This window comes from Hibiscus syriacus, unplaced genomic scaffold, assembly GCF_006381635.1.
Source record: "Hibiscus syriacus cultivar Baekdansim isolate YM2019G1 unplaced genomic scaffold, ASM638163v2 tig00110515_pilon, whole genome shotgun sequence".
Taxonomy (NCBI): domain Eukaryota; kingdom Viridiplantae; phylum Streptophyta; class Magnoliopsida; order Malvales; family Malvaceae; genus Hibiscus; species Hibiscus syriacus.
This window is the reverse complement of record NW_024062769.1, coordinates 293768-314715: the sequence shown is the minus strand read 5'-3', so window position 1 is coordinate 314715 and position 20948 is coordinate 293768.

Genomic DNA, 20948 nt, shown 5'->3' with positions numbered 1-20948 from the left:
TCACAGTTAACGGGTCGGGTTGGGTCAAACAGTTTGGGTAGGGTCAGGTCAAACAGTTCGGGTCGGATCAGGTTAGGTCAGCGGTTCGGGTCGGGTTGGGCCGTTTCAGGCCAGCTAGACCAATTTCTAGAAGGAAATCGGGGGTGGATGGTCAATCACTCCTAGAGTATCCAAACAGCTAAAAAACCAACATTTACTCAACAATCAACCAAAAATCGAATAAATAACCGAAATTAAATAATACCTTACCCACGACGACAATGAGAAAAATGGGGACGACAGACGGTGGCTTCGGTTGGGTTTTGAACGCACGGCGATGAGGAAACTAACGAAGTAGGCGGTGAGGCTAGCTAACGTTTGGGGTGGTCGGAATTCACGAAAAATCGAACGGTGTGGTCACGACGGTTTACTCTTTATTTTGCTCAACCGGTGGCCGATTCGGGTTCTAACAGTTGGGTTGGGTTTGCCAGAGGATGCTGGTTCGACCGGTGGCGATGGAGCGTGGTAACGGCAGCTAAATCGGTGACGAGGAGCGATGGCTAAGGGTTCTCAAATTTGGGGGGAAATGGCTCTCGACGGGGGAGGGATTAAGTCATAGGGATGGGGTTTTCTGGTTTGGGGTAAATAAAAACCCGAAAATTAAAACGAATAATATATAGAGTTTATTATTTTACACAAAAATAGGGCATAGGCGGGTTGGTAGAGGCATGGCCAGCCATACCCTAAGTCATGGGTTCGAGCCAAGCCAACCCCTTGCTCTTTTTTTTATTTTAGCTGACAGACAAAGATGGGTAAATTGTGGGGTTGGTCCCTAAATTTCTAAAACTTTCGAATATAGGTCAGAAATTATAAAATTTACAGTTTAGTCCAGAACAACAATTAATTAAAATTTTAAAGAAATTTTTGGGCGTGATAACACTCAAAACTAAAAATCACACAAATTTTTCCAACTTGTTTTTAATTGCTTCAAAAGCTCTCAATCTCTTATTCACTTCTTTGACAAGTCAAAAATGCCTTAAATCTTCCATAACTATCCATATTTCATCAAATTATTTAAAAACCCATTTTATGAAATCTCAAATAAAACCTTCATCTCTTAGTTTTAATCATTCATAAACCTTCTGTAAGCATCTATATCACTTAAGGTTTCAAAACCAACTCAAAAACGAAAGGAAAAACCAACATTGATGAACTCTTACCTTAGTTATGGAGGGCACAACACTTTCAAACTTTTCCTCTTAATTCTCCTATTCACTTTTATTAAATAATCCAATTTAAATGAATATTAAATTCATTCCATCTAAAGAACCAAATTGCCCCTCCATTCTTCCATTCTTACTAATATTTTTCAAACACAATTTCCTAAATCATTCCTTATACTTTTCCGTTTACTCAATTTAACCCACCAAAAATTAAATTATTTCTCTAGGGTCACCTATCCAATATGTGGGGTATTACATACCTTCCAGCTAATGTCAGCTACTCTCCAACTAGTGTCAGCTATCTTTCAGATCATTCAACTAACTTTGAGCTATGATCCTCATGCTTGAGCTAAGTTCAGTTGTTTGTTTCCATTATTAGCTGACGTGCTTGCCTTTTAACTATGTCAAGCTACCAAATGATGCCTCCTTGATGTGTTTATATAAGAATGAATAGAAAACAAGGAAATGAGTAATGAGTGAGCTAGAATTCAATCAAAAGCTTGATGCCGCCTATGTTAACCAAGCAAATGAGCTAACATAATCAATTTGTAAGCTAAGTATGAATATGCATGAGATATGAAATGATATAAATGCATAACATAATCATGTATTAAGCTAGGAATGAAGGTAAAACATAACAAATACATAGTATAAACTACTTATAGGAATGTGGGCCTTACTATCATGCATAATAGTTAATGAACATGTATGATAAGAAAATGATCATATAGAATCAATATGAAAAGAATTATAAAGAATGAGAAAACTCCCTTGATTTTCAATCTTGAACAAGTTAAGAGTAGAAATGGGATTGTATAAAAAATTTGTCAGATTACCATAATGAATTTGTCTCTTCATGATTGTTTTGATTATGTTCCTTGTGTTTAAGATGGCCCTCCAAGTGGATGAGTAATTTCCTTGTCGCATAATTTCCAATGGAATCATTTTGTTTCAAGTATTTCTCACCAAACACTCTGCACCATAATGCCTTGTGTTTATTGTACATTCTCCAACTATTCTTCACCATAAGAGCAAGGTTCACCATTATTGTCTTATGTAATCTTAAACCCTCCAAATACTTCAGTTTCCACACCGTATCCCAATTGACTAAGTGATAGTGAGCATAATTTTTGCCTCCTACCCATAAAAAGTTCCTATTTAAGCTATCTAGTTTATTGCATGATGTTGTTGGCAGCAAGGTCATCTGCATCGTATGTATTGGAATTGGTGTTGTAATAACTTGAATTAGCGTTCCGTGACCAAATATTAAGCGGGCTCTCCCTTTCCACCCCCGCGATTTTCTTTTGTTTATGAGGGGCGCATATATGTTGGCTTTAATCTATTTATGGATAATTGAAACACCTAAATAAGTCCCAAGGTCCTCGGTTAAGGGAATCCCACCAAGCTCAATTAAGTAGCGAGTCGTTTCTCTATTCACATTGGGGATACGAACATTCTGGAATTTTGAAGATTCACTAGGCATGAGGCTTGGCTGAACATGTTTAATGCATTCCTTTATAACTATCACCTGGTTAGCCTTTGCTTCGAAAAATAACAACAAATCGTCAGTAAAAAATAGGTAGTTGATTCCAAATCCACCTTTGGGACAACTTTATCACTTCCCACTTCTCGCTTTTATATAATTCCAGAATTATATGCTATCTTTCCATAGCAAGAACAAAAAGATAGGGTGATAGGGATCTCCCTATTTGAGTCCTTGTTTTGGCTCAAATATTTTTGTATTTCTCTATTCCAAAGGATTTCGATGGAGCTATTTTCCACGCAAAGCATAATAAGTTTGATAATTTTGTCGGGAATGTCAAAATTCTGAAGGGTCTTTCGCATGAAGCTCTAGTCCACCTTATCATAGGCTTTTCGTAATCAGATTTCAGGATGACTGCTAATTTTCTACCCTGCAGATTTGCCAAGGTGTGAAATGCTTCTTGGACAACTGTCGTAACCGTTTTTAGGGCGGGACAATCGTTTAATTGTTTTAAAAACAGTTACGATTTTTTAATTTTTGGAAAATTGAGTGATTTGGAATAAATTTGGATTAAATTGAAAAGGAGTCGCCATCGACTTTTTGGGTTAGGTAAGTCGAATACCTAAAAACGTCTTTTTAAAATAATTTTAAGAAAAAATATTTTTTTAAGACAAAAGTTGGTCTGCATTTACCAAAGATTCTATTAAAACGGGTTCGGGAGTCGGTTACGCGTGGGGAAGGATTAACACCCCCACAGCGCCCAAAATTGGTACTGTGTGGCTTACACGTTGTCGTAATGGTAGAAATTACAAATCGAATAAAAAATTAAACTATGATCCATTTACTGAAATTTAATTAATTTGTCTCGAATTAGTAATTTAAAGAAAATCCTTTAACTTGATAAAAAATCTTGAAATTTGCTATCTTTCAACTATTTCTCATTGGTAAAAAAAAATATTTCTCCTAAATGATAAAACATGAATCAAATATAAATTGAAAATTGACACTTTGCATAAAAATAAAAATAAATTAATAGAACTGCATTAAATCATTCATATAAAAATATTTAATTAATAAAATAATAATATATATATATATATTTATTTATTAATGAATAAAGAATATGAAATTTTATAATTAAAAATAATGAAATGTATAAATAATACTTAGAACCAAAACATATCAAACCAATGTATATAAAATATGAAATATGATATAACAGATATAATTACGTGCATAATATATTTTATATATACATAAAATGATCACGATAAATAAAATAAAATTATAAATTTGAACTAACATGCACCTTTACAAACATGACAATCTAAAATAAAAAATAAGCATGTTTAATAACATAATAGTGACTGTAAATTAAAAGACATAATAACAAACATGGAAAACATCATGACAGAAATAAAAAAAATAACATAATATAGGTACTGATAAGAAAATAAATCATACAGAATATACATGACCAAAATGAAAATAATCAAGAATTAGTACCTCATTCAAAGTAATTAGAAAATAGTAAAAAGACTCGGGACCAAAATACAACACTCACAACTTTAACAGTTAAATGTATAAACAGTAAAGATTAAATACAATAATTCTTAGGACTGAAATTAAATGCGCAAAAACATATAAAGACCAAATTAAAAGATAAAAGAAACTTGACCAAGGACTAAAATAGGATGTGTAAAATACAAAGGGACCCGAATGAAATTAACCCAACCCTATAGATTAAAGATGATGACTAGAATGAATTTGATGCCAAACATGTGACTTAAAATATAAAATACATGATTTTACACATTAGTAAATATGCAATTAAAAGTCCAAAATATAAATATGAATAAACACTATAACTAAATTATAGGGATTGAAATTAAATACACGTAAAATATGGAAACCAAATTATGACATAAACGACTAGAATTTAGGACTAAAACGAATTACAAACAAAATAAGAATGGCATCGCACACTATTTCCTACTCACCATACACGTGCTACTCACCTCCTAAAATGGCACTGTTTTAGTAAACTAATATATGTAATATATTGAGTGAAATTAAACCCTAGCCTCACTTTTTCCTTTTCAGCCGTTTAGCTCCAATCTCCTTCTTCACTACTTCTTCTTCGCATCTCCCCTCTATTTCTCAAATGGCCACCACAACTTCATTCTTTCAAATGGCCACACACTATCCGAACTTTCAGTCGAGGAAAACCAAACGACCACCACGTATGAACCTAAGCTTCTTCGACTGATTCCCCTAAAAGATACCCAAAAATCCAGGTTCGAAACTCCAGAGGAGAGGAATATTTACCCTTTGCGACCTATGACACCTAAATGCAGAGAACTACCCCGACAACAGCCCCGACGCTCGGCCAAGGTAAGCTCTCTCTCTTACTAATTTTAATTCAAAGAATTTCATTTATTAAGACTAACATCAGATTTTTTTTTCTCTGGCGACAGGATCCGAACGACGATAACGTGGAGTCACCGAGACTCCACTGTAACTCGCACAACTCAGGTAAATCAACCTCACATCCCTTTTTTTTATTATCTGTATTTTTTACAAAAAAAAATTGAAAATAAAAAATATGAAATTTCTTTAAAAACTATATCGTTGTTAATACCTGTTTGGTTGCTTCGAATAGTTTATGGTTGGACTTTATTCTCTAAAATCGTGATTAGCAAATATTGATATGGTTAGTATTTTGATTCGATGTTTATGCTTGTCTATCACCGTTATCTTTTAAAAACAGAAATACTGGAATGGATCAATATAGTATTCACCCTGGAATCATTTCAAATCAAAAAGCAAGAACATGAAATAAAATAAAATTGAAAAGTAAATTGAAAACCTTAAAATGTATATCCTGCTTGGTATTGCTTTCGAATAAAAAAATAGCTGGAGAGTAGAAGCCAATCCCCTGTTACAATTAGTTTCCTTTTTGTTTGTATTTTTCTACTGTTGGTGAACCCTCCTTCGTGTTTTCTGCCTGCTCCCCTCTCTTCTCTGTTCAAAACACCCTTTAATTTATGCTTGATATTCTCACCAAATCTTCATGGCTGCATCTTGATTTTCTTCGTATTTGGTAAGATACTGACTAATTTAGGTGAAATCATTAATTTGCTTGACTTTAGCTGATTGAAGCAGGTAATATATCACTGTAGATGATTTGTGCAAATCAATATGTCGGTGTTGGCTCAATGGCACGGTCATGGCTCATCGATGACTCAGCTCATGTCTGGGAGTTGGTCTGCTGCTGATGGATTACTGAGTGGATCCGGTTCTTGGGCTTGAACTGGGTTGTATCTTATAATTGGGCCACATTTGACCTGCACAAAAATATAAACACACTTAATAATAATAATAATAATAATAATAATTTAATAATATTTTTTAACCCGGACAAAAATGGGTGTCTACAGCTGCCCCTCTTTGCACATTCTTGTGTTAACAAGAATAGGGCAAAGACAAAAAAGACAACCAGTTTTTTGTCCGGTTCTATTTTTTTTGTTTAGCGTTTGATTTTGATTCGAAATGTCGTGAATCAAGCAATGAAAATGTTGAAAGCATTTTACCTGAAGGTCTTATGGTTGCCTGAAAGACTTAAAAAATCAAGAAACCCTGAAGGCTTAATTTCTTAAATCTCATTTGAAAACATCCTGCACTGAAGGTCTTACGGATGGCCCGAAGGACTTAAAAATCAAGAAACCCCCGAAGGCTCAGTTTCTTAGATCTCATTTGAAAACATCATGCACTGAAGGTCTTATGGATGACCCGAAGGACTTAAAAAATCAAGAAACCACCGAAGGCTCAGTTTCTTAGATCTCATTTGAAAACATCCTGCACTGAAGGTCTTACGGATGGCCCAAAGGACTTAAAAATCAAGAAACCCTCGAAGGCTCAGTTTCTTAGATCTCATTTGAAAACATCCTTCACTGTTGGTCTTATGGATGACCCGAAGGACTTAAAAATCAAGAAACTCTTGAAAATCAAGCTCAGTTTCTAAATTGTCACCAAGGAACCCCTACATATCACGTTGGTCCCTCAAGTGTTCATCAAATTTGTCTTCAAAGAACCCCTACATATCACGATGGTCCCTCAAGCTTTTCATCAAGAAACCCCTACATATCACGATGGTTTCTCAAGCTTGTCATCAAGGAACCCCTACATATCACGATGGTCCCTCAAGTTTTTCATTAAGAAACCCCTACATATCACGATGGTTTCTCAAGCTTTACTTCAAGAAACCCCTAAAAATCAGGCTTAGTTTCTAAAAATATTGTGTTTCGAGCGAAACTATCTCAAGCGAGATAAAATCTTTTGTTTCAAGTGAAATTGTCTCAAGGGAGACTGTCTCAAGGGAGACAAAATTTGTTTCAAGGGAAACTGTCTCAAGGGAGACAAAATTTGTTTCAAGGGAAACCATCTCAAGGGAGATAAAATTTATTTCAAGGGAAACTATCTCAAGAGAGATAAAATTTTCTTTAAAAACAATCTTGAGTAAAATGAAATGTCTTCTTTCAAGTAAAACAGTCTCAAGTGACACAAATCTTGTTTTAAATGAAACATACTCAGATTTTTTTAAAAAAGAAATTGTCTGAAGAGATACAAAATTTGTTTCAAAAGAAACGATCTTTCAGATGGGTGTTTCAAAAGAAACTGACTCAAAGATTATAAAATTTGTTTCAAGTGAAACAGACTCGAAATTTATATCTCAGAGAAAAATTGTCTCAAGCGAGACGAAATTTGTTTTGAGAAATTGTCTCAAGCGAGACGAAATTTGTTTTGAGAAATGGTCTCAAGCGAGACCAAATTTGTTTTGAGAAATTGTCTCAACTAAGACAAACTTTATTTTGAGAAATTGTCTCGAGTGAGACAAAAAAAATTAAGAGAAACAACATCAGAGGATAATGATAATTTGTTTGTTCCTGCTGGTGGAGTAAATGCCTTCAGAAGATCTGATCGTTCGCATCAGGATATTGAATGCCACAATATTCGATATTGAATCTCCAAAGATGCCCCAACATTTTGATGTTGAATCTCCAAAGATGCCCCAACATTTAATATTGAATCTCCAAAGATGCCTCAACATTTGATGTTGAATCTCCAAAGATGCCCCAACATTTGATGTTGAATCTTCAAAGATTCCCTCTATTGCTTCAGCATTGATTCTAAGCATGAGCTTTGTGTCTGAGAGTCACGTGTCAAATACCAAGATCCACTCTAGAGAGATTGTCTTGTTTGAAAAGCGTTTTTTTTTCAAAAATTTTGAAAATATCAATTAGAAGAGTTTTAAAAAATGTTTAATCAAAAGTTTTAAAAATATTGCCACTCTCTAAGTTTTATAATTGTGACAAATCATAAAACTAGAGTTGATTGGATATCAAAGAATTAATTACACTATTAATCCTTCAATAAATTATAGCTTTTTGACAAGTGTCAAGATCAAAGTTATCTTTGGGAAATGGTTAGGTAAGGAAGGGGTAAAATGAAACTCAGGTTATTGTGTTTGGTCAATGGTTTGGCCTTCTTATTTATTTGATGTTCACTGATTTGATGGGGTAGCTTGTATGCTCATCTACTAGAAGTGTTCGCCGGCTCCCAGCTCTCATGGTCACGTATTGTGCAATGCCTTATCAAGGAATTTGTGCGATCGCCTCAGCTACACAATTTTTACATTCGAGCCGCCTTTTCAGGTTTTCAACTCGAATCCTCCTTTGGTTTCAAAACGTCATTCAAAATTTACATCTTGAACCCCCCTTTGTCATTTTTCCTATCATGCATTAAAGATTTTAGAAAAATTTTTACAAATAAAGATTAATCCTGATGGGCGGGATGAAATCTGAAGATAGCCTCTTCTGTCTATAAATCCATGTATGATTAGAAGGGACTTTTAAAGGTACGTAATATAGGCCATGGTTTATGGTTATGAAATAAAAGGATAAGTAGGCCCAAACAAGTGTTTCAGGGTATTGAACCAAGGATCAATTCATTCCGATGGCTTCAATCATGTCTTGCTCAATTTGAATCTGTCTGTATATGTCCCTCTCTTGATGCTTTCTGGATACTCCATGTTCTATTGGAATGATTGTGCTTGATCAATCTCATAGTTTGAAGTTTGATGCACCATTTGAGTTGATTCTCTTCCCTTTTTCTTTATTTTTTTCTTTCTTTTTTTGTTTTTTTCTTTATTATCCTTGCTTTAATTTTTTTATTTTTTTCCTCTTTTTGGTCTGATTGAATCTTCGTACTTGACATTTGGTTCACCTTTTGGTATCTCCTCTGGATTGATGTCTACACTCATGTGAGCAGATCTCCGCCTTGCCCCCCAGTGTGGGGGTGGTCCTTAGTTAGGGTTAAGTCAGAAGAAAAATGCTATAGGCTCAAAAGGGGACAACAAAGGATATATATATACATATATGGATACATGAAACAAAGCCGTTCATCATCTCATACATAAAATTCCTTGCCGAAGAGTTATCCCCAGGGGATAGATTTTCAGAATTAATTTTATTCACATGAAAAAATGTAATTAATGCATGATAGAGTTATTTCGAATTAATTCTCCTTTATGCTTCTTGCTCCCAATATGTCTTAATTGTTTAGGCTCAACTTCAGAAAATTGATACGAAATTCCCCAAGTTGTGTCTTCTGGTAGAAAGGTTCATGCTCAAGTGAACATCTTGAATTCAATGTCTGCAAGTTTTATTGGTAGAAAAATGTTGTTTTGCGTCTAAAAAGAAGATGGTGTGACTTTATTAACTCAAAGGTATCGATATGACTCTTTGTATCTCCATGAATTATTCTGGGTAAAAATCGAGGGACTTTTTTTTTGGGACAGGATAAGAAATGTTTGATCTTGCCATATTTCAAAAATCTATAATTCTTGAAGAATTAAAAGAATCCTTAATTCATTCGATATTCGCAGAACTAAATATTAAAATTTGCTCAATTATTCAACCTTAGAAGGTAGCATAAGTTCAGTTACTTAAAAGATTAATCAAGTATAAAAGGTAGAACAAAAATGATTTCAAACAAAACAATGTTCTCAATGCAATGGTAGATGCAATGCCCCCATCATTTTCCAATTATCCATGCCCATGAATCAATCAGGTTTTGGATCTTACGCTTCAGTGCCTCACAATTCTCGGAGGAATGTCATGAGCTTCTTATGTGGTAATTGTGCACAATATCAATATCGTATCCCTCGGGATATGGGGACTTTTTTCTCAGATCATTCTGGAAGGCTCAGTCCTATAATCAGTTAAACATGCTCCAACTGTACTGATTTCAGCTTCTTGATTTTATGTAGTGTCACGTGGTAGGATCACTTTATAGAATCCTCTATGAATTAACTCTATGTTTTTTTATGAATTATGCATTTAAAAATGGTTAAATGAATGTTATGCAAAATGTAAATGCAATGTCAAATGCAAATGCAAAAGGTGTCATTCCAGAGTGACCATCTTAAACAACTTTCATTGAACACAAAGGTCTCTGTACATCAAACAAACTTTACAGATAATGGACAACTTTTACTCCTAGCTTTTCTATCTCCTTCAGAAGCCAGGTTATCTTCCAAGCATGATCCGGTGATGAGCCATCAATCTGCTTTAAATCTCTTGCAAAGACAGCCAACTCGACCAACTTATGAGCCACTTTGCTTGCTTGAGTAACCGCCTCATTCATATCATTGTCTTTTTTCTCCACTTTACATTTCAACCTTTGAAGTTGTAAGCAATATTGACCATTCTCTCTAGTAAGAGACTCGATGCGGCCATGAAGTTCTTGTGCAAGATTTCTATAATCATATACCAACTCTGTCATTGTTTTATTGATGGCTCTACTTGTTTCAAGTTCAATATCTTTCTTACGATTGTGGTTTTGAAACGAGGCTTCTGCGTCAGTAAGGGTTGTTCTCAACATTTTGTTCTTTGTTTTCCATATCCCTAACTCTTGTAAAGCTGTTTTACGTTCATTTTCTACAATATACAGATCATGATAGCACCTTTTAGCTCGTTCTTCATGTATTTTACAAATTTTTTTCCATTGTTCGATATCACTCTTCAATTTAGAGGCTTCTTTTGCCCACTCTTCTGGAGTATTGCCTAACCCAACACTTTGAAAGGTTTGATTGATTCTTTGAAAACCATCTTGCATGGCTTCCAATTCTCTGTTCAGAATGTCCTTTTCATTTTTCAATTGAAGTATTTGAGCTTCATATTTCAATATATGCTCTTCGTTTTGGATACCCTTACTGATGCTTTTATCCTTGGACTCACTCAGTTTCGCCTCAACCAGATGTTCAACTATTGAACCCGATTGACCCTCATTTCTCCAAATTAGCAAGCAATTAATCGACTTGAATCACAAGTCTCGATATAATGCGTGATATTCACAATTGGCATTGACATCATACCACTCAGGATATGGAGGTTGTAAAGGCTTCACATACTGCGGGGACACCTCCCGGGCTTCTAAAAGCTTATCATACAACTCCTTATATGATATAGGGATAGAATCAAAATGAGAGTCACCTCTAGGCTTTGATGGAACTAGAGTCTTCAGGTTTATTTCTCCTGACGATGTAAGTATACTCTCAAATGCCCACGAGTTTTGATTGCATGGTTTCTTTTCATCTTTTTGGACTTCTACAGTTGTCACAATTTCCTTGGGGTCTCCAGACAACTTGTTGATACGAATGGTGACTGTGCGTGGCTTCTCATACTGGCTAGAATCAACAAGTTTTAAAGTAGTTCCTTGTATTTGACACCTCAAGGTTGCTTTCTCGGGCTCATTCTTTTCTGATGTAGAAGTCCCATTTCTTTTGGACAAAACATATATCCTATCCATAATCCTAGACATCTGCTCTTTTATCTCTCTTATCTCCTTTCGCTCTTCCTCAACCATATGATCTTTGGGCGTAGATCTCTCCACTATTCTTGACGCTTTTTAGGATGCCACTCTCAGCTGTATTATAGCTTGCTGATCACGAAACCCCTTGTCCATCATGAAAGTCTTCTACTATACTGACCACTCAAAAATCGACACCTTTTGATTATGTCATGATCATGCAATGCGGACAAAGAAACAAACCACATAAAAAACAAGGTAATACAAATAGGATATAAAATAACAAAAAGCAACAATTCAAAATAAATAAGCCAATGAAAAATAAGAATGCAAATGCAAATGCACGAGGTGTTAACTCTGAAAGTGACCACTTATAGAACAACTTCATTTAGACGACAATTCATTACCCATATAGTCAAAACAATTGCAACTTTCATTTCCTGAGTCGTACTCTTCATGGATCTAACATTGCATCCAAAGTTTTCGGTGTACTTTATCACTTTGAGATGTCTGATGTCCTTAAATTGATCTTGAATTTCCATTTTATTTCCAATGCGAAGTATCTTCATGTCTTTGTGAAGGGTCTTCTCGTCCTTGGTATGACTGTATCTTTAAAGGAAGTCTTCAATCAGCTTTAGATTTCTTCATTCATCGGATGACCTTCTTCATAGATCATTTGAACATTTTGGATCTCCCGATTTTGACTACATGGTTAAGAATTTCTTGTCTCATTATGACCAGCTTTCTTATTAGTCAATCACTTGCGAATTACCTTTGGATGACATGAAGATGCAATGTAATAAATCCATAAAACCAAAATAGGTTAGTACACATAATATAAACAAAATAATAAAACCTACCCTCACATGCTGACTACCCAATCATGCTTTAATAGATCCTACCCAACATGATATCTACCCCCCATGCTTTGTCATTTACAAAAAAAAATCCTAACCGCATGATATTTAATTCGTATACTTTTTGAAAAAAGAAACCTATCCACATGATCTCTAATTCGCATGCATTTATTCGAAAGGAAAAATATATTCTACGAATTTAAAGCAAAAGGGTTTAGAAACACTCCTCCTATATGTACACTTAATTTTGAGTTCCTACTGACAGACAGAGGTTCAATATAGTTATACCTAGAGTGAACGTTCTACGGTTCATTATATGCATGGTTTCAGCTCTATAAGAGAAAAGGTACTCGAATTGTCCTTGATGTTAGTGCCCCTTGGGCTGCCAAGCCCTCAATCCTCACCCATTATAGGCTTAAACGGATCGAGTTCAATTCGAGATGATACATTCCCTTATGTCTATGCGGAGAATAAATTCTCACGAAAACATAAGGTATATGAATCCCGAAGGTTACTTGCTAGGCCTGCACGGAGAATAAATTCTCACGAAGGCGTCGCTTTCGCCCCCACTTAGAAATGTTCGGAGCTCGGGTATAGAGCTTATGTTATGCAAATGTCCGTGATGTGTGTGAGAAGGAACATTCAATCCTTTGACTCAAAAGAAAAACGACACCACTTGATAAAAATTTGGACAAATCTTAAAAAAAATCAAATGTTAGTATAATAATAAAAAAATGAAGCAATTAAAAACTTCAATAAAAGGATCATTAGTTAACTAAAGACTTGAAATTAGAATTTTCACCACAACAACAATGAGTAAGCGACTTACAGACTGACTCTCTAAAAAGTCCCCAGCGGAGTCGCCAAGCTGTCGTAACCGTTTTTAGGGCGGGACAATCGTTTAATTGTTTTAAAAACAGTTACGATTTTTTAATTTTTGGAAAATTGAGTGATTTGGAATAAATTTGGATTAAATTGAAAAGGAGTCGCCATCGACTTTTTGGTTAGGTAAGTCGAATACCTAAAAACGTCTTTAAAATAATTTTAAGAAAAAATATTTTTTTAAGACAAAAGTTGGTCTGCATTTACCAAAGATTCTATTAAACGGGTTCGGGAGTCGGTTCCGCGTGGGGAAGGATTAGCACCCCCACAGCGCCCAAAATTGGTACTGTGCTTACACGTTGTCGTAATGGTAGAATTACAAATCGAATAAAAAATTAAACTATGATCCATTTACTGAAATTTAATTAATTTGTCTCGAATTAGTAATTTAAAGAAAATCCTTTAACTTGATAAAAAAATCTTGAAATTTGCTATCTTTTATTGAGAAAGCTATTTCAACTATTTCTCATTGGTAAAAAAAAAAAATTTCTCCTAAATGATAAAACATGAATCAAATATAAATTGAAAATTGACACTTTGCATAAAAATAAAATAATTAATAGAACTGCATTAAATCATTCATATAAAAATATTTAATTAATAAATAATATATATATATATATATTTATTAATGAATAAAGAATATGAAATTTTATATTTAAAATAATGATATGTATAAATAATACTTAGAACCAAAACATATCAAACCAATGTATATAAAATATGAAATATGATATAACAAATATAGTACGTGCATAATATATATATACATAATGATCACGATAAATAAAATAAAATTATAAATTTGAACTAACATGCACCTTTACAGACATGACAATCTAAAATAAAAAATAAGCATGTTTAATAACATAATGGTGACTAAATTAAAAGACATAATAACAAACATGGAAAACATCATGACAGAAATAAAAAAATAACATAATATAGGTACTGATAAGAAATAAATCATACAGAAATAATGACCAAAATGAAAATAATCAAGAATTAGTACCTCATTCAAAGTAATTAGAAAATATGAGTAAAAAGACTCAGGACCAAAATACACACTCACAACTTTAACAGTTAAATGTATAAAACAAAGATACAATATTCTAGGACTGAAATTAAATGCGCAAAAACATATAAAGACCAAATTAAAAGATAAAAGAACTTGACCAAGGACTAAAATAGGATGTGTAAAATACAAAGGGACCCGATGAAATTAACCCAACCCTATAGATTAAAGATGATGACTAGAATGAATTTGATGCCATGTGACTTAAAATATAAAATACATGATTTTACACATTAGTAAATATGCAATTAAAAGTCCAAAATATAAATATGAATAAACACTATACTAAATTATAGGGACTGAAATTAAATACACGTAAAATATGGAAACCAAATTATGACATAAACGACTAGAATTTAGGACTAAAACGAATTACAAACAAATAAGAATGGCATCGCACACTATTTCCTACTCACCATACACGTGCTACTCACCTCCTAAAATGGCACTGTTTTAGTAAACTAATATATGTAATATATTGAGTGAAATTAAACCCTAGCCTACTTTTTCCTTTTCAGCCGTTTAGCTCCAATCTCCTTCTTCCCTACTTCTTCTTCGCATCTCCCCTCTATTTCTCAAATGGCCACCACAACTTCCTTCTTCAAATGGCCACACACTATCCAACTTTCAGTCGAGGAAAACCAAACGACCACCACGTATGAACCTAAGCTTCTTCGACTGATTCCCCTAAAAGATACCCCAAAAATCCGGGTTCGAAACTCCAGAGGAGAAGAATATTTACCCTTTGCGACCTGACACCTAAATGCAGAGAACTACCCCGACAACAGCCCCGACGCTCGGCCAAGGTAAGCTCTCTCTCTTACTAATTTTAATTCAAAGAATTTCATTTATTAAGACTAACATCAGATTTTTTTTTCTCTGGCGACAGGATCCGAACGACGAAACGGGAGTCACCGAGACTCCACTGTAACTCGCACAACTCAGGTAAATCAACCTCACATCCCTTTTTTTTATTATTTGTTAATACCTGTTTGGTTGCTTCGAATAGTTTATGGTTGGACTTTATTCTCTAAAATCGTGATTAGCAAATATTGATATAGTTAGTATTTTGATTCGATGTTTATGCTTGTCTCTACTGTTGGTGAACCCTCCTTCGTGTTTTCTGCTGCTCCCTCTTTCTCTGTTCAAACACCCTTAATTTATGCTGATATTCTCACCAATCTTCATGGCTGCATCTGATTTTCTTCGTATTTGGTAAGATACTGACTAATTTAGGTGAAATCATTAATTTGCTTGACTGTAGCTGATTGAAGCGGTAATTATCACTGTAGATGATTTGTGCAAATCAATACGTCGGTGTTGGCTCAATGGCACGGTCATGGCTCTCGATGACTCAGCTCATGTCTGGAGTTGGTCTGCTGCTGATGGATTACTGAGTGGATCCGGTTTCTTGGGCTTGAAACTGGGTTGTATCTTATAATTGGGCCACATTTGGCCTGCACAAAAATATAAACACACTTAATAATAATAATAATAATAATTTAATAATATTTTTTAACCCGGACAAAAACGGGTGTCTACAACAACCAAAATGTTATCAGTAATACCTCTATCGACCAAAAAATTGTTTTGGAATGGGCCTACAATTCTTTCAAAATAACTCTCCGCCATTGGACCAGAGTTTTCAAGAGAATTTTATTGGACATGTTTAGAAAACTAATCGGGCAAAATAACGTTATTCTATCAATCGCAGTTGTTTAAAGAATCAACACCAAGTATGGTTTAAGGACCTCCTTATCAACGCTTCCATTTCTAATATATAAACTCACAAACTCGAACATGGTATCCTTTATGACATCCCAATTTCTTTTTTAGAATATAGGTTGAAAACCTCGAGCCCAAGAGATTAAAGTCCTTTCATGGAGAATAACGTAGCACGAATCTCCTCTATAACAATCGATTTAGTTTATTCATTATTTTCATCTTCGAACATCGTAGGCTTGAACATATTAAACGTTTCATATAGCTCAGATACCTCTTTACTGTTGAAATGATTCTTGCATTAACACACCATATGATTGCAAAGTCTCTCTCTCTCTGTAACCCAATTCTCTTCAATCCAAAGACCCATGATTCTATCGAATTTGCGTATGATAATGGTGGTTAAATGAAAACACTTTGTATTTCGCTCACCTTTTAACACCAATCAAGCCTCGATTTTTACAGCCATAATATTTACTCTTGCGATAAAACTTTTTGGAGTTATTCATTAAGGGAACATTCCAGGTTTTGGAGACAAGTGAATGTAATTCATTAAGGTTCTCTTCTGTATGAAGATATCCCCGAAAGCACCCTCCTACTCTATAATATATTTCTTAATTTCAGTAACAACTTCAACAAGCGAGTCTTTTTCTAATCCCATGCTCTGTTAAAAACAATGAAGAAATATGGATGCATTAGCCAGGCGATCTCAAACCGAATATGATCCGAATGTCTTGTCAGGTTAACAATACGGGTATTGGAAAACATCATAAGAAATTATGCATTTACCAAAGCTCTAACGAGGCGTTCCTAAAGGATTATTGGCCGTGAGCACTTCTCACCCAATTAAATTTATTACCCATCAAACCATCATCTAACAAATCACATCTATTCAAGCATTCCTAAAACTGGATGATTCGGTCAGTGTAGTTCAAACTACTTCCCTCAACTCATCAAGGGAGGCAAAATCGTTGAAGTCGCCCACAACGAGCCTGGGCATTCTAACATTATCAGAGTAGGTTCCAAGATCCTCCCAGAATTCCAATTTTTTTTTTTTTTTTGAGTGGGGCTGAACATACACCATCGTTACGAGCGAAGTTTTGTTCAACTTCTTAACTTCACATTGCACAACTTGGTCAGCTGCATAACATATTCAAATATCTGGATAGCTCCATAAATAAGGCTTCTTAAGCCTTGAGAAGGCACCTCAAAATTATTCTGGAATCTCAATTTATTTTGGATAACCTTACTCGTTATAGCTTTATCTTTTGTTTTAAGCAGTATGATGATAATCGGGTTTTCTTCACGGATCAATTCTTTGTAATTTCTAATAAAATCAGCGTTTCCAACCCCCTACAGTTCTAGGTAATCAACTTCATTGTATTCACATATTATTTGTTTCATGCTCCTGTATGACAGAATTTAAGCTATTACATGTTTCAGGTATTTGGGTAGTTTGAGTAATGTCCATACCACTCTATTCAGTTTGATCCTCTATGTTGTCAGTTACCTCCCCTTTATAATCAGTTTCGACAGGTAATTTCCTTGGATTTACCTTTATTTATGCCTTTCATTTTCCCAGATTTGATGTCCTTTGAGTTTTTATTAGAAAATTGTTGCTTTTGAGAGTTTTTTAGGTAACCTTGCGTTGCTCTAGAGTAGCTTTACTATGGGGCCTACTAGCTTGTTTATTATTCATTAAGTTTTGCTCGTGTCCCTTAAAGGACCCGTAGGTTAATCGAAGTCCTCCCTTTAGCCTTAATTTGATCATTGGTTTTCTCGTTTGGTATTTCTTTTTTTTCCCTAGATCCATGCTTGGTTGATGATCCCCATCATCTATCGGTTGGTCATAAGTAGGGTGTTCCTCCATCAACATCCTATCTTTAGAAATCTATACATTTAAAGCTTTGAAACTATTTTCATTTTAACTAGCTGGTCTATCTTGCCTTGGGTCTTGTTCCCACCTTGTCTTCCTCTTTTTCTTCTTTGGACCAACATCCAAGGACTGTACTTCCCTCTATCTGTGAGATTTCTCATGTTTTTTCTTCTTTAGGATTTTCTTCCAAGTCTTCTTGCTGGTCATTTTGATTATTTTATAGGCTTTCTTCCACATGTTTTTCTTTTCTCGGCTGGATGTTTTCAATATGCTTTAAAGGATATATCGAAGCTATGTGTCCCAGTATCCTACAATGGAAGCAGATCGAATGGATACCCTCATATTCGATGTTAAAGATCATGTTGCCTACCTTGATTTTGAGTATCTTTAACAATTTGTATGTCTTTTCAAATTTATAATATATAAAAAATTAATAAAACATAAATCAATGGCAATATCAAAATTAATTATTTTTTTATTAATCTGAAGTAAGTATAAGACAATTTATGTATAAAACATTTGACCAAATTTAATTATAAATATCAAAATGTATTATGTAAATTAATTTATCTTATATTCTCAACAAATTAATTAATTGCCTTAGTTTTTAAGGCATCCACGATATAGGTATTGGATTTTGTCAAAAGAATATCTTAAGTTGTTTGCTTTATTGTAATTGATATTTTAGAAAACATTTTTTTCCGAGTTTGGTTGACAACAAACAGATTGTTCAATATAATTCTTTTTTTTTTTTTTTAACAGAATATCCTTTATATATTTTGAAAATTGATTTACAGTCTAATTTTTCATAAATATTTTAAATTTTTTATTTCAAAGCATAAATAAATATTCAAAATAATATTCTCGACCGTCTGGCTGCTTTAGGTTTTTAACCTTGAATTTTTTTTTCCAACTTTTTTGCATTTGGTAATTTCTGTTCGAGCTCCGAAGTTTCATAACTAATCCAATGATTGATCTGGAATAAAACATGGTCAAAATAAACCTAGCCGAGGAAGAAGAGAAAGCTTTAGAAATAGTCCAGCAAGGAGACAATAACGTAATTTCTTTAGAAAATTATTTGGTGGTTTAGTTTCTGACAACAAGCCAGATTAATTTTCAAGCAATGAAGAAAAATGTTAGTGAATGTATGGAATCCGATTGGAGGAATATCCATAACGGAATTGGGTGAGGGGAGTTATCTTTTCAGACTTTACCTTGAAGAAGATGTTGATAGAATTGAGAATAAGAGGACTTGGTATTTTAATTCTCATATTCTAATTTTTCACTATTTAAAAGAAGGGGAAGATACGAAGCTAGTTCCTTTGCATGCATTAGATTTCTGGGTGCATATTAATGATATTCCAATTGGGTTCATATCTGATAAGGTGGCTATACAATTGGGAAATTTTAGCGGGAAATTTTTTATGTACGCTGTTGGGGCAATATCACGGGGTTACTGAGGGGGATGAGGGTAAGAATGAGACTTGATATAAAAACCCCATTAAGAAGGAAAAAGAAACTAGCTTTACTGAACAGAAAACATGTTTATGTTGTGTTTCAATATGAAAAGCTAAGGTTGGTTTGCTATCTTTGCGAGAGACTGGGACATGGGGAGGACTTCTATCCATTTATGCTGTATAAGGAGTTTAAGAACTTAACACCACGGTGGGATGCTCCTTTAAAAGCCACATTGGTCTAAAGAATGGGTTAAAAAGACCATGGCTGAGGGAGGAACAGTTGGATTTCATGGATAAAGCACAGTTACACAGAGGATTGCAGAAATCAGGATTAGCTCAAGAATCCAAAGGAAAGTCTAGTTGGGTGAATCTTTTGGCCAAGAAATTATTTAGCAAGAAGGGTCAAATTTTTTATTGTCATATGCAAGCGATGTGGAGATGCATGGATTAGAGGATGGCAATCCCATGGATAAATGGGAAGGTTTAAAACGACAACAAAACTCGTATTCAAAAGTTTCTAGTTTACAACAAGAAGATTCCAAGAATGTCAACAATCAGATATCGGCAGGCCTGATGAACCAGGCTATCCGAACACAATAAAAATCTTAAGTTGGAACATCTGGAGTTGGGGAGTCTTCATATGGTGAGGCGTCTCCGGTAAACGCTGAGAGACAATACGCTTATATAATTTTTCTCATGGACGCTAAATTACAGGTTCAAGAAAGACAAGTATTACGAGGTCAGCGAGTTTCACGAATGGTATAAAAATAGATTTGGTTGGGAGTAGTGGCAGATTGTGTTTACCTTAGAGGAATTCTCATTATATCATGCTTCGATCTTTTTCAAGATCGCATATAGATGTGTTGATAAATGATGATTCCGAAGGAGTAACGTGGAGATTTACTGGGTTCTATGGAGCACCGAATGAGGGAAGAATGAATGAATCATGGGATTTGTTAAGGAACTCAATGACATGTCCGAGCAAGCGTGGGCTGTTACAGGGGATTTCAATGAGATATTTTTCTCACATAAGAAACAAGGAGGTTTAGACAGAAACAAGAGACAAATGACAGATTTTTGAAGAGTATTAACAGATTGTGGACTCGAACACATAGGTTTTCACGGAGTATGGTACACCTGGGAACGAGGAAGAAGGGTTGAGAACAAAATTATAGAGAGGCTAGATAAAGGCGTGGCTAATACATCATGGCGGGAACTTTTTCGTCTTCATAATCTCTCACACCTTTCCTCTATTGCTTGATACAAAATGAGGAGAACAAGAAAAATGATTTAACCATTTTAGGTTCAAAACAGCTTGGTTATTAGAGGACTATTGTGCAGAAGAGGTCGAACAAATTTGGCACTCACACTCCGGTTCGGTGCTCGAAAAATTGGAACTGATTCGGGTAGTTTTGGATCGATGGTTTTAAGAAATTCAGTAAGAAAAGAGACTGACAATGACAGATTTAAAACGAAGACTCGACGAGCTTATGGATTCAGACTTTACAAATGAGAATTTAGGC